Genomic DNA, 12,743 nt, shown 5'->3' with positions numbered 1-12,743 from the left:
CGAAGCAGGAGATGAAGAAGTGGACGAAGAGACTGTGTGCCGGTTCACGGTGATGATAATATCTGTTAGCTGCTAGTGGGGCTCCTCCTAGCTTAAAGAACTCCACTGTTAAAGTTGTAGGCCGCAAATCAATTATTAGCGCAGTTACCATGGAAGCAAGTGTGCTATAGGGTGAAAATTACAGACGTCTTTAATGCTCACTCTTTTGTTATAACTACATCTCATGCGACTTTTTTTTTTAACCTGTGTATGTTAGGAACTTCTCAGCGTATACAAGTAAAACTGAGTATAAGCTGTCATTTTGAGCAGCCTTGATCCAAAGAATGTTCGTGTGAAACATAATAGCTAACATAACTAGTAAGTGAGAATAGAGACAGAGGAGTGCTTCACGTGTTGATTAGCATTTTTATTGTTAAAAACAGCTCTTCTCGCTATTTCAGAGGACTGAGTGTTGGGCGAGTTGGTACTCCATTACTACGAAAAACTGCGCAAAATAAACAGGGACAAGTGAGACACACGCACAAGCGCAGAACGCACAAGCGCAGACACACGCACAAACGCGCTTGTGCGTGTGTCTCATTTGTCCCTGTTTATTTTGCGCAGTTTTTCGTAGTAATCGCTATTTCACATCGCCACAAATATAAATGGTGTTATCTGGAAGACCCATGCGCGAATAGACTGGCGAGGGCTACTCAGCACGACCCTTGAATATTTTTTCAAACTTTTCCTTGAAGGACTTGATCCAGCTTCCACATTTGAAGAAGCTAACACAGCGGCCGTCATCGTTTCGATAAAGGCCGCTACGACAGTAGCACCCGGGTACACATTTTCTGTTACACTGTCGACGCAGCTTGAACCGATTCTTGCAGTTTCTCTCTCCGCAATTCCTTTTCTTGCGCCCACTGCAGCTCTCGTATTTTTGGAATTTTCCACAGACTGCAAATTAAAAATTGCAATATATTATTGAAAAATTGTAATAAAGCAAAAAAATTTTGCTTCCATAAATATTCTTCATATCATAGTTTGACCCCCATTTTCATGGGCTTCCATTCACTCGCATTTCCTGCTGAATAATAAAACTTCAGGTATCAGTGCGCACGTTCATTCAATCGAACAAAGCAAATAAATTTAATTTAAACGGACGTCGCACAAACATGGTGAGCAAAGTACCAGAGGCAGCGACGCGGCACTTCAATGTCGCAAGTCGCAATTTCAATAACATAAGCTTAACTGCAGTCAAGAACCCACTCTCCCAGAGACAACATACAATCTTATCTCATTCGCAAGTTCAGTACACTACGGCCGATAAACACAAGCGCTTCAAAGGGAGCTTTTGAATCTGCTCGTTATAGTAGGTACATAACTACGACCTTTACTTAAAGTAAGGTTGAAGTCTGGGTCACTTGGTATATAACGCTGAAAGAACGAACCAGTCAAAAGGATGGAGGACAAAGGAGAGAAGTTGTACATACAACGACTGGACTAGCAACAGTTCTTCATTAACAGGCACCATCTTCCAAGAAAACCTGGAGCGCATGCGCTGTTAAAACAAAAATATAACAAAAGTAGCTACTGAAAAAAAGTCAGTTTAACCGCGAAGGCGAAGCAATGAATGCGATAGCAACAAATTGTAGTGTTGCACGAAGTAGGCTGGCAGCTAACTGTCTTGTATCCGATCTCGCATAGCTACAAAACGCTGGTGTAAGAGAATACAGCCGCTCCAGGGTGAGATGCTTTCCGCATAGTCACTTCGCGTTGAGATCGCAGCACGTAGAAGGGTATACGAGCCGCCCGCTGTGGTGGCTGTCGACATAGCGCGCGCGCCAGCGATCGCTACCGTGCCCGTCGATTGAAAGTTCAAAGTGGCTGCTCGCGCGACAACCCCGCCCCCACCTCGCGTATTTTCATAGTCGTTAAAGACGGGCGGGGCGTTTCCTGTCTGCTGCAACGGCAGGCCTCCCGAGCGGGGTGATGTTATCTCATGCACCCTCCGAGCGACGGAAATGGGCTGGTTCGTTTCATCTCTGCTTCGCCCGCGTTCGTCGGCCCCGCTAGCGCGCTTTTACCCGCGGTAGAATATACAATGCATGGGGGGGGGGATCTTATCAATTTGGACTTCATACCGGAAGGGCATGACGGCATCGGCGACGGCAACGGCGACGGCAAAAACCCGTCAAGACTGTCCATATAATTGCTATCCCAATAAAAAGTTGCGGCAGATTGCAGGCATTGTGGGAGCCGATGTCATGCGAAGTAATAAAGAGCAGGAGCCTATGACGCATTTTTTTCCTCTTTTGAGGCCAGTGTTGCTAGGTGGATCGTCCTCTCTCTGCTCTTTGACTAGTGCGCATATCGTTGGCTTACGAAGCACATCGACTCTACTGACACCCAAAGAGTACTTAATAATGCCACGTAACACCGGCTCTCGCGTTAGAGCATAGACGTCCGTTTTATGGAAACGTAGTGCATGCTACAGTGAGATCTCAGCGTATCATAAGTAGCTATTGTCGGAGTATACCTCCGGGGCCGAGCAACGGTTGACTCTATCTTGCGGAGAAATAGGAGTGCATATGAAATGTTTATTTCATTGTTTTAAAAGCGGTTGCACAGCACTGCAACCACGAATGGCGTTGCCCCGACATGACACCAGTACAAGGTCTTTCCCCGACGTAGTCACAAGTACTAGCATGGCTCTGCGGTAGAATACTCCACTGCCACGCATATTGCCTGGATTCGATTCTAGCTAAAATTGTGATCTTTATTTCTTGCGTCCAAAACGTTCCCAACGCAGGCACCACATCTTTTGCGACAAGGGCTCCTTAACAATATCGCTTTAAAATTTTCAAAGTTCGTTCTGGCATTAACTGAGTTGATATGGACCGGAAATTACGTGTGGCGCATACCTGTATTCCAAAGGCCAAGTTAAACGGTTGTGCGCCACGCGTGACTGAGAGAAAGGGTTTCATGACGTACGCGACAGCCATATCACGTTATTCATGTGGTGACCTGCATAGGCGTGCGCTCGAGGGTGGCAGGGTAGACGGAGGGGCGTCGCTGCTCTAATCACCTAAGGGGGGCGCCAAGTTTGTTCCATACCTTTACTCAGTCGGACCTGTCCCGTCATTATTTAAAGTGCAAGGTTAGGGTCATGCATATTTTTTACAATAATGGCTGCCGTGGACCACTGATGTTGCATTCGAAGAGCTATTTACTTCCCATTTTTAATCCCGGAAAGCTGGGAACCAAGGGCAGGTCACATCGCTTCATTTTCATATTTACATCCCTAGCAAGGTTTGTTTTTTTTTCAATCTAACTTAACCGACGAGGCGGGGGGGGTGCTTCGCTTCGACTTCGCCCCCCTAATGGGGGAACCCTGCGCACGCCTATGATGACCTGTTAATCGTGTACAGCGTACACTCGTGTGTCCACTTATGCCAATAATGGTATGTGTCAAGTTAAGCAGACTACCATGAGAGCGTCCAGATGTAGGTGGCTAGATGGATAGATAGAAACTCTCAAAATGTCTTTGGTACACAAAGAAATGCTTAGCATTTAAAATCGAGACGCTAACGACATAATGAGAGAAACCTAAGTTTCTTCTGTATTAATGAAGTCGAAGTAGTGCTCACACAACTGTCACCCTGCATGCCGATGTGATAAGCTTTGGGGATTTCGAGTTGCACCCTGCCTACGCCTACTACAAGAATCCTGACTTTAGATAATAACGGAACGCAGCCACAATTGCGTGAATGGTCTGGCAGATTAGCCCCGTACGAAGTGTTCACGCAGTGTTCACGGAGTGCTCGCGCAGCCTATCATTCAAACATCGGCCAGTTTGGCCAAGTAATCTTTTTCACAAGTTAACGGTATTCGATGCACCGCACGTGTAGCGCAGGACGTGTGCCAGTTTTCATGCTGAATAGAGCACACCGGTGTTCTACTGCTGCCGCGAGTGACACGTGAACACAGTTAAAATTTTGCAAAGGACAGACAAAAACAACTTTTACGCCCTGCCTCATAGCAGCATTTTTAGGATTGAGAGAAACCTTATTTGAATAATCGTTACTACAAAACTGTTCCCCTGAACATCTGTTCTTTCTGCACATTTCTTCACCGGCCTTTTACTTTTCTTGCAACAGTGTTTCTGCAATAGCTACCAGCACCTGTTTCGGCAACCAGCTGCTTCCAAACGCACGAACTGACAGTCGAAACTCAAGTCAAAAGGGGAGAAATTCGGCCTTGTTGGTAAGACATTAGGAAAAATTTGCAGCGCAAAATAACACAAGGACGAGAAGGGCGCACGTGTTGTGTCCTCCCTTCTCGTCCTTGTGTTATTTTTCGCTGCAAATTTTTCCTCAAGTCAAAAGAGTCGGCAACTCTTTTGCAGTGCATTACGAAAACAACTCTTCACTATTCCGCTCTTAACAACTTGCGAAGGGGCGGACGAGCAAAGTAACAAGGCTTTTTTACATCTAGGTTATGAGCACCAGCACACATAGCCATCGTCACGGCAAGTAATTAAGCAAAAGATATAAAATCCTTATGGCATTAGCAATAAGAAGGTAATGTGTAAATGGCAGGGCGCTATCACAAGCTTTGAAGTTGCTCAATAATTGGTCAGACACCAGTGCCAGGTTGTCATTATAAGATAAGAAAATAGAAAAATCATCGACACATCTCGTAGACTTAAGCATTTCTTCTGCCAGGTTGTTTTTCTTTTTGTGCTTTTTGATGACCCATACCCTAACGCTGTTGTCATTGTTTGTTGCTGCCTAATGTGTGATATAGTTATCGGGCGGAAGGGGAAAAAATGTGCTTTTTTCCGCAGTCCTAGGGGCAGCACCAGTGCCCTCTCTGTCAAAAAAAAAAAGACACCCACATCAGTGTTCACCCCTTCTATGACCCTAATGCCGACACTTTTCCTTTGTTACACAACTGCGAGCCTCCCTTAGTCACGCATGCATATCTATCTTGAATGGCACACCTCAATTTCTTCTGTTTCTTTAATGCGCTTGTCTCCTTTTCTGCACTGTAAGGGTGGTGTTTTGCGGAGAGTGAGCAAATTGTACATAAAAATGCCGCTAAGGAATGCAGTTGGTGCCCTGATAAAGACAAGTAGACATGTCGAAAAGTTGGCTCAGCGACATTACTTAAGCAACGATTTCTCGTCTTTGTCAACACACGGACAGGCAGACATACGGAGCTGGCCAGAAGGAAGGATACACTGACAGACAGACTTTACAGCCCAACAAGAAAAGTAGATCAACAAGAAAAACAGCCGAACAAGAATTAGTTCAATGTGCCGGCTAAAAAAAAAAAGGTGAACGGGCTGAAAGATGGTAAGACGGCAAGGCTCAGCCTTTCCCTATCAAATGAGCCAAACGTCTACATTTCAGTGAACCATTTTTTACCGAGACGTCTTCGAGACGTGTCCTAAATTTTCTCAATGATACCTGTTCCTTGCGAGTTATCGGGCCTAGAAACTCGAAGCACTGCCCCGCTCTTGAGGCCACTGTTACGAGGTTAGCATTTGTACAGCATATGCCTCTGGACCCTTGCGTGCAAGGGCACTGATGAGGCGATGGTGCTACTGTTAAAGAGCTGCTTTTATTTTATAACTCATTCAGAAGCAGTGCTCCCAATCATAAAACGCTCCAATAAAATAATCGTTAACATAAAGTTATTAGCTATAAGTAGTTTTACGCCCTCCCTTGCGATTGATTTTAAGCCACTATGCAGCCGTGTTTCATCTACCACGAATATTTTATTATGCCATTGAAATCAAAGGCTTTCTGGCGCTCTCTTGCCAAGCCTGGCCCTTGCGCCACTAAAACCCGTCTATCATCATCATCTTTCGGGAAGTACAGTGCAACTACTACAACGGACAAAGAGACGAGGAGAAGCGATGGCTGTCAGTAAAATTTATTATCGAAAACATTGAAACATATAAAATATAGTGGTTCAGAAGGAAATAGAAAGTAGGGGAGAATTTACAGCCCATCGCGTGTTGTTGTGGGCGCTAAACAGGTTTTTGGCGCAAGCGACTAGGGCTATGATGCGCCTGCAGACACATGGCTCTGGAACAAACGCCGACATCAAACGAAGCGAAGGTTTTCAGGGCAGGTGGGTCGTGCCAGAATTACGGCACCACGACTGAAGGGTTTCTGCTGATCGAAAATCGCGCATCAAATCTCACTAACTGTATTCGGTGTCGTTAGCCAGAGGAGTCTATCTAGTGCGAAAGCAACTTATAGAGGCTACAATGTTGCGTTCATTGTAGTCGACGCTGTCGTAATCATTTTGTCTAGCTCAGGATGCATGCGCCGACCACGCGCGGAGGGTTAGAGTTTTCCCAGTTGTGTGGAGTGCAGTTGACCGAAACGAAACAACCTAACAAATGTATAAGCATCAACAGTACTCTGACTTGTCTCCCTGGTAGAGCTGGGTTGGGTCCTGCCGTCTAATACTTGCCATAGCGCAGCGTAGACACACACTCTGCGGTAAGGACCCTCGTGGTCCTGATGATAAACTGTCTGTCTGTGTGCTCTGATAAGAGCATTAGTCATCAAAATCGGAGCCACTAGTATCGTGGCTGCACTAGCGTAGAGACAAGACAGAGCGCCCATCTCCTCCCTCAAGTCCAGCCGTGCTTGAATTTTTATATTCAGCGACCAGCGGCCTCAACGAAACAAGACTGACAGCGCTCATCGCACGACCCTTTTAGGACGCCTGATAGCTGCTGCCTAAGGCATGATTCTCCTACACAGAAGGACTTGTATTGCAGGCTGCGGGGTGGCACATGTTACACACACGTATCATTCGAACACCGACCAATCATTGCAACGCCAGCGCTAGACCTTTAACGTCGGACGGCAGAGCCTCAATATTTGTAGATGTACTTCTACTCAATTTGGATGCCCTTGTGAGTTTGTGGAATAATATGCTGTCTTTTGTATAAACACGAAAATTTGTATAAACACGTAAAACAGAACGATATCTCAGCTGCGCATGGTGGGATATTATTTCCCTAGTCGGTTCGCGGTTGCGGATGCTCATAATTTTTTAATATTGGACTCGAATACCCGCGTGTAATACAGATATGTTCACATGTACTGCTGTTAGCATGAGACTCAGCGCTTTTTGCGTATCATCTCACCAGGATGGCATGGAGATCGTTACAAAAACGTGGGTGTGCAAGCACGGACACATGAGATCAAGGCAACAAAAACGCCGACTATCAATTCAATTCATCAGCAGTTGACAGTTAATAGTCGGGGTTTGTGCTGTCGTTATCTTTGCTGTTCTGTCCGTGCTTGAACGCCTACCTGTTTGTACCATGAATCTTTACCAACTAGTTCAACTTTCTGCAATTCTTAACACAACATATTCATATGCAGCTCAACGCGAAATAAAATGATTTTTTTCTGTAAAGTAACATTCTAAGTGACAAAAATGAAACTCAGAAAATAAGAATGCATTCGCAGAATTGTCATAAAACCAAATACGTGCCATGAAATGCCTTACCATTCCGAGCAGAACTTGGTAAACCACCTCCTGGCGGCAGCTCATTACCGGTCATACCGGGTTTTGGAAGGCCTGGCAGCACCGAATTGCTCCCCCGAGCACTACTTGGCTCACCACCGCTTGTCACTGGCAAGTTAGGTGCAGGGATTTCTGCCGCTCTAACGGTCAGCGCAATCGCATTTGTGAGAACTAGAAGTAAAAGATTTGAAACCGCCACTGTGCTCATATTGAAGTTGCCGTGCGGTGCTCCTTTGGCGGTCACTTTCCACGGCTCAGCCTGAATGTGCTGAAAAATGACATCGTCAAAAAGCAAGTGAGCTTCCACAAAATACCTTTCTTTTCGGCAGCACTTCGCCTGCAGCTGCTTTCTATGAAAAAATTCGCATTATCCTCCTGCTGGCAGGTCATCCTTTACAGCCTCGAAGTTGTACCCTTTTCCACTTTTAACTGCGTTCACGTGCTTTCCAATGTACTGTTGCCGAAGGTAAAATGATTCCCGAGAAACAATAGCTCACGCCGTAGCTGTGCCATGACGCAGCTACAGACTGTTTTCTTACCAAGGTGAGAGAACAGTCCTTTACGCAAGCGCTATGGAAAGCAAAAGGGTGTACCACAATAAAAGCAGGTTTTCGCATGCTTTCGCACTCTCTTTCGTGAACAAGACAGCGCATATAATTGCACACGTTGTTCGACTGCGTTTTTTTCTCAGTTGAAAGCTTTTTATTTAAAGCACATGACGCACACGACACAGGAAGCACATGATTTTGTATTGAAGTACGTGACGCACCTCCTATGTGGCCATATCGCATAGCTATGAAAACGTTACGAAATTGGAACCTAACAACAAACAACTTAATAACAATCAGCATAAAGTTATTTAGAGACACTGAAGTGTATGTCTAGTCGAGCTGGTACGACATATCAGAAATAAAAACAGCTCAAAAGACAGAATACCAGAGAAACAAGGACACAGACAACAGCTCTGTAGCCTGTGCCCTTCTTTTACTGGTCCTCTGTCCTTTGCGTTGTTTTTATTTCTAGAGGCACCGGCTGGCATTTGCTTACGATTTGAGTAGTACGAGTGGGTTAAACGATTTTCTCTAAGTGGCAGTAATGAAAACCAAATAGGACGCGTAGCGTGAATGGTTTGGTTCTGCAAGCGCTGACAAGTACATTGCAGTGAAAATGTTTCTAGCCTCCTCAAATAATTACCCAATATGAAAATATCTTTGATGTTCGCCCGCCATAATGGTAGAGTTGTTACGGTGCTCGGCTGCCGACTCGAAGGTCGCGGGATCGATCCCTGCCGCCGCGGTCAGCTTTAGATGGGAACTAATTCTTATAGGTCCGTGTGCTGTGCGATGTCAGTGCACATTAAAGAACACCAGATGTTCAAAATTTCCAGAGCCCTCCACAGCGGCGTGCCTCATAATCATATACTTGTTTTGGGACGTAAATCCCCAGATAATATTGCTATTATCCTTTCGGCAACACGCTCTTTACACAGCGTTGCACGTACTTCAGTGTACAACCAAATTTTCCAGTTGAGTCTTCTGAAAGGCAAAACGGGGGTACGAAATAAATGATTGATCATGCGATTGCATCACTTGACAAAAATTGTTGCTTAGGTAGTCTATCTTCAACTTATATTTAGCGGGGCCAAGCTTAAGCTTAAGGGATACGGGCAAGATCTTGCGACTGTGCGTTGTTCGCGAAGCTGGTGACGCGCCCGCCAGGAACCACGAAATTTATCTCAAAGTTTATGGTGTACTGAGAAATTACGGTTTTGCAATTTACGTAAAGCATCTCTTACGTTATCGTGCTCTCGTTTATTTGAACGCCTGCTGAGGTAATTGCAATAACACTCCAGAGGAAACATAGGACAGGTGTTTCGACAACACCAGCGTGGATTCACAAGTCCTAAATTACACTGCTCATAATTTGCATCCAAACTACAAAAGCACGTGATGTATATTAAGTAAGCAGTCTCTTGTTCTACGAAAGTAACAAACGAAATCATTGATATGTGAAAAAGAGTGCCGTGACCACAGCTCCCGCTGTCTCATAATTCACCTAAGATACTACGATACTGTTAAAGATCCCACAAGTTCGAGTCAGGTCACGCACGAAGAGCTATGCCACTGCGTTTTTTTTAGTGAGACTTCATTTCTATGTCGTAATAAAAAAAACGCCAGGCCTGCGCTGAAATCGCAGCACAGTCACAGCGAAAGCTCGAAGAGCGGCGTTTCTAGAGCCCGTTGTAAGCTCTCTTGGCGCTACAATAGAAGTACACTAGAATGGTACCCACTACGCCATAAATCACAATTTTTGTCAAGTTGGGAAGCACCTACTGAGACATTATTCGTCATTCTGCGAAGAAGCGAGGCACCAGCTACACGTGTGTAAGGCATTATGTGCACTTTGTTGACGCGACGACTGATGACGATGAAGAATTATGGCTCATGCGCTTATGGGCTTCCTTGGCAACCAATAAAAGTGCACTTGCGAGGAACCCACTACGCTATAAATCATTGTAATTTTACTGAGACCCCGAGGAAATGGATCATGCGCTTATGGGCTTCCTTGGTAACCAATACAAGTGCACTTGCGAGTAACCCACTACGCTATAAATCATTGCAAGTTTACTGAGACCCCGAGGAAATGGGTCATGCGCTTATGGGCTTCCTTGGCAACCAATACAAGTGCACTTGCGAGGAACCCACTACGCTATAAATCATTGTAGTTTTTGAGAAGTAGGGCAGCAGGCACTGTGCCATTTTTCGTCATTCTATGGGGAGCCGTGGTACCTGCTAAACACATGTAAGGCATTATGCGCACTTTGTTGATGCTGTGCCTGATGACGACGAAGAATTACGGCAGAGCCCCTTGTAATGGGTTGGAAGCATTCAACAACCTACTCGTTGCGCAATTCGCATTGTGTGACGTCTGGTTACAGAATTCGCGTTGTGCGACGCTTGGTGCTTATTTTACTCTTCTACCACGCTATAGTGCATATGCTAATGTGGTTCCTTCCCGACATGAAGCCTGTATAGGACCTTTTTGCAAAGCAGTTTCAAGCACCGGCATGGCTCAGAGGTTGAATACTGGGCTCCCACGCAGAGGACCCAGGTTCGAACCTCGTTCCATCCTGGAATTCTTTTCTTACTTAGTTTTTTTCTTATTTCGAGCGATACTGGTTACGGACACCGGCGGCGGCGGCGGCGGCGGACAACTACGGCGCCAAAAACGGCCGGTGAAATGATCTAATAACAGCTTTCGCTGTAAAACGCCAGGCCTGCGCTGAAATCGCAGCACAGTCACAGCGAAAGCTCGAAGAGCGGCGTTTCTAGAGCCCGTTGTAAGCTCTCTTGGCGCTACAATAGAAGTACACTAGAATGGTACCCACTACGCCATAAATCACAATTTTTGTGAAGTTGGGAAGCACCTACTGAGACATTATTCGTCATTCTGCGGAGAAGCGAGGCACCAGCTACACGTCTGTAAGGCATTATGTGCACTTTGTTGACGCGACGACTGATGACGATGAAGAATTATGGCTCATGCGCTTATGGGCTTCCTTGGCAACCAATACAAGTGCACTTGCGAGGAACCCACTACGCTATAAATCATTGTAATTTTACTGAGACCCCGAGGAAATGGATCATGCGCTTATGGGCTTCCTTGGTAACCAATACAAGTGCACTTGCGAGGAACCCACTACGCTATAAATCATTGCAAGTTTACTGAGACGCCGAGGAAATGGATCATGCGCTTATGGGCTTCCTTGGCAACCAATACAAGTGCACCTGCGAGGAAACCACTACGCTATAAATCATTGTAGTTTTTGAGAAGTAGGGCAGCAGGCACTGTGCCATTTTTCGTCATTCTACGGGGAGCCGTGGTACCTGCTAAACACATGTAAGGCATTATGCGCACTTTGTTGATGCTGTGCCTGATGACGACGAAGAATTACGGCAGAGCCCCTTGTAATGGGTTGGAAGCATTCAACAACCTACTCGTTGCGCAATTCGCATTGTGTGACGTCTGGTTACAGAATTCGCGTTGTGCGACGCTTGGTGCTTATTTTACTCTTCTACCACGCTATAGTGCATATGCTGTGGTTCCTTCCCGACATGAAGCCGGTATAGGACCTTTTTGCAAAGCAGTTTCAAGCGCCGGCATGGCTCAGAGGTTGAATACTGGGCTCCCACGCAGAGGACCCCGGTTCGAACCTTGTTCCATCCTGGAATTTTTTTCTTATTTAGTTTTTTTTTTCTTATTTCGAGCGATACTGGTTACGGACACCGGCGGCGGCGGCGGTGGCGGCGGACAACTACGGCGCCAAAAACGGCCGGTGAAATGACCTCATAACAGCTTTCGCTGTAAAAGCAAGTAAACTGCGAGATAATTGAAGCATATTAAATCACAAAGTTCTGCCGCATGGGTTCGCGAAACGGCTATCACCCTTAGTAAATTAAAACATATAGTCATGACCGCCACGTTGCTCTGATGCGCAATGCGATGCGTGCCCTTGTAGACTGGTTATGAGTTTTTCCAGTACAATGAAGTGTACGGTTACGAGTCACCCTTCCGAGTTTGTTTTCCCTAACCCTCTTCACTTTGTGTTTCGTGCTGCTACGCCAGTGGTGTTAACCTGCGAACTCTGCCAGCTTCATGTTTCAGTCTTGGTGAAGATTAGCCAACATATATAAACTGGCTGAGTCAACGTAAGAAAATAGGAATGTTTCGGCCCTAGTTTGTTCATATACTTCTGCAACGTAAGAAAATAGGAATGTTTCGGCCCTAGTTTGTTCATATACTTCTGCTCCGATACCTCCGATAATGTCGCACGCGCGCGAAACATGAAATGCTTATTCCAGGCTAAGGAACAGCGGCATTCTGACGATGAAAATACGTAAGCATTGGCTTTGTTCTGCTCGGAAGGAAAGTAGCAGCTGCGAATATTGTGTCATTGTCATGACAATCTATACGCACAGTAGCTTGCAGGACGCCGCTTACGTCCGTATAAGAACTGCGTAAAAGCGACTTGTGAGGAGCTGGAGAGCACGTCGACTATACTTGGAATATGTTTGTAGGAATCAATAAATAAAAAAAAACTTACAGGGTACCTCATACAATTGCCTAATGCGCGGCAGTCACATGGGCAGTTTTGATTGGGAGTCCATCCAAGGGTCCATCTCGGTGGATCAGTGGTTACG

At 45.7% G+C, this 12,743-nt stretch overlaps 1 long non-coding RNA gene across 1 annotated transcript; it reads right to left on the bottom strand.

Annotated features, from left to right (window-relative positions):
* Nucleotides 1-616: 616 nt before the first annotated feature.
* LOC119400327 (uncharacterized) lies at nucleotides 617-8,046 on the bottom strand. Its single transcript, XR_005185050.2, has 2 exons — nucleotides 7,525-8,046; nucleotides 617-936 (listed from the first exon to the last, which is right to left on the bottom strand). It is a non-coding gene; the product is annotated as an uncharacterized LOC119400327 (long non-coding RNA).
* Between the last annotated feature and the right edge of the window lie 4,697 nt (nucleotides 8,047-12,743).

Source organism: Rhipicephalus sanguineus, chromosome 7 (genome assembly GCF_013339695.2).
Source record: "Rhipicephalus sanguineus isolate Rsan-2018 chromosome 7, BIME_Rsan_1.4, whole genome shotgun sequence".
NCBI lineage: Eukaryota > Metazoa > Arthropoda > Arachnida > Ixodida > Ixodidae > Rhipicephalus > Rhipicephalus sanguineus.
This window is presented reverse-complemented; position numbering and strand designations above follow the sequence as displayed.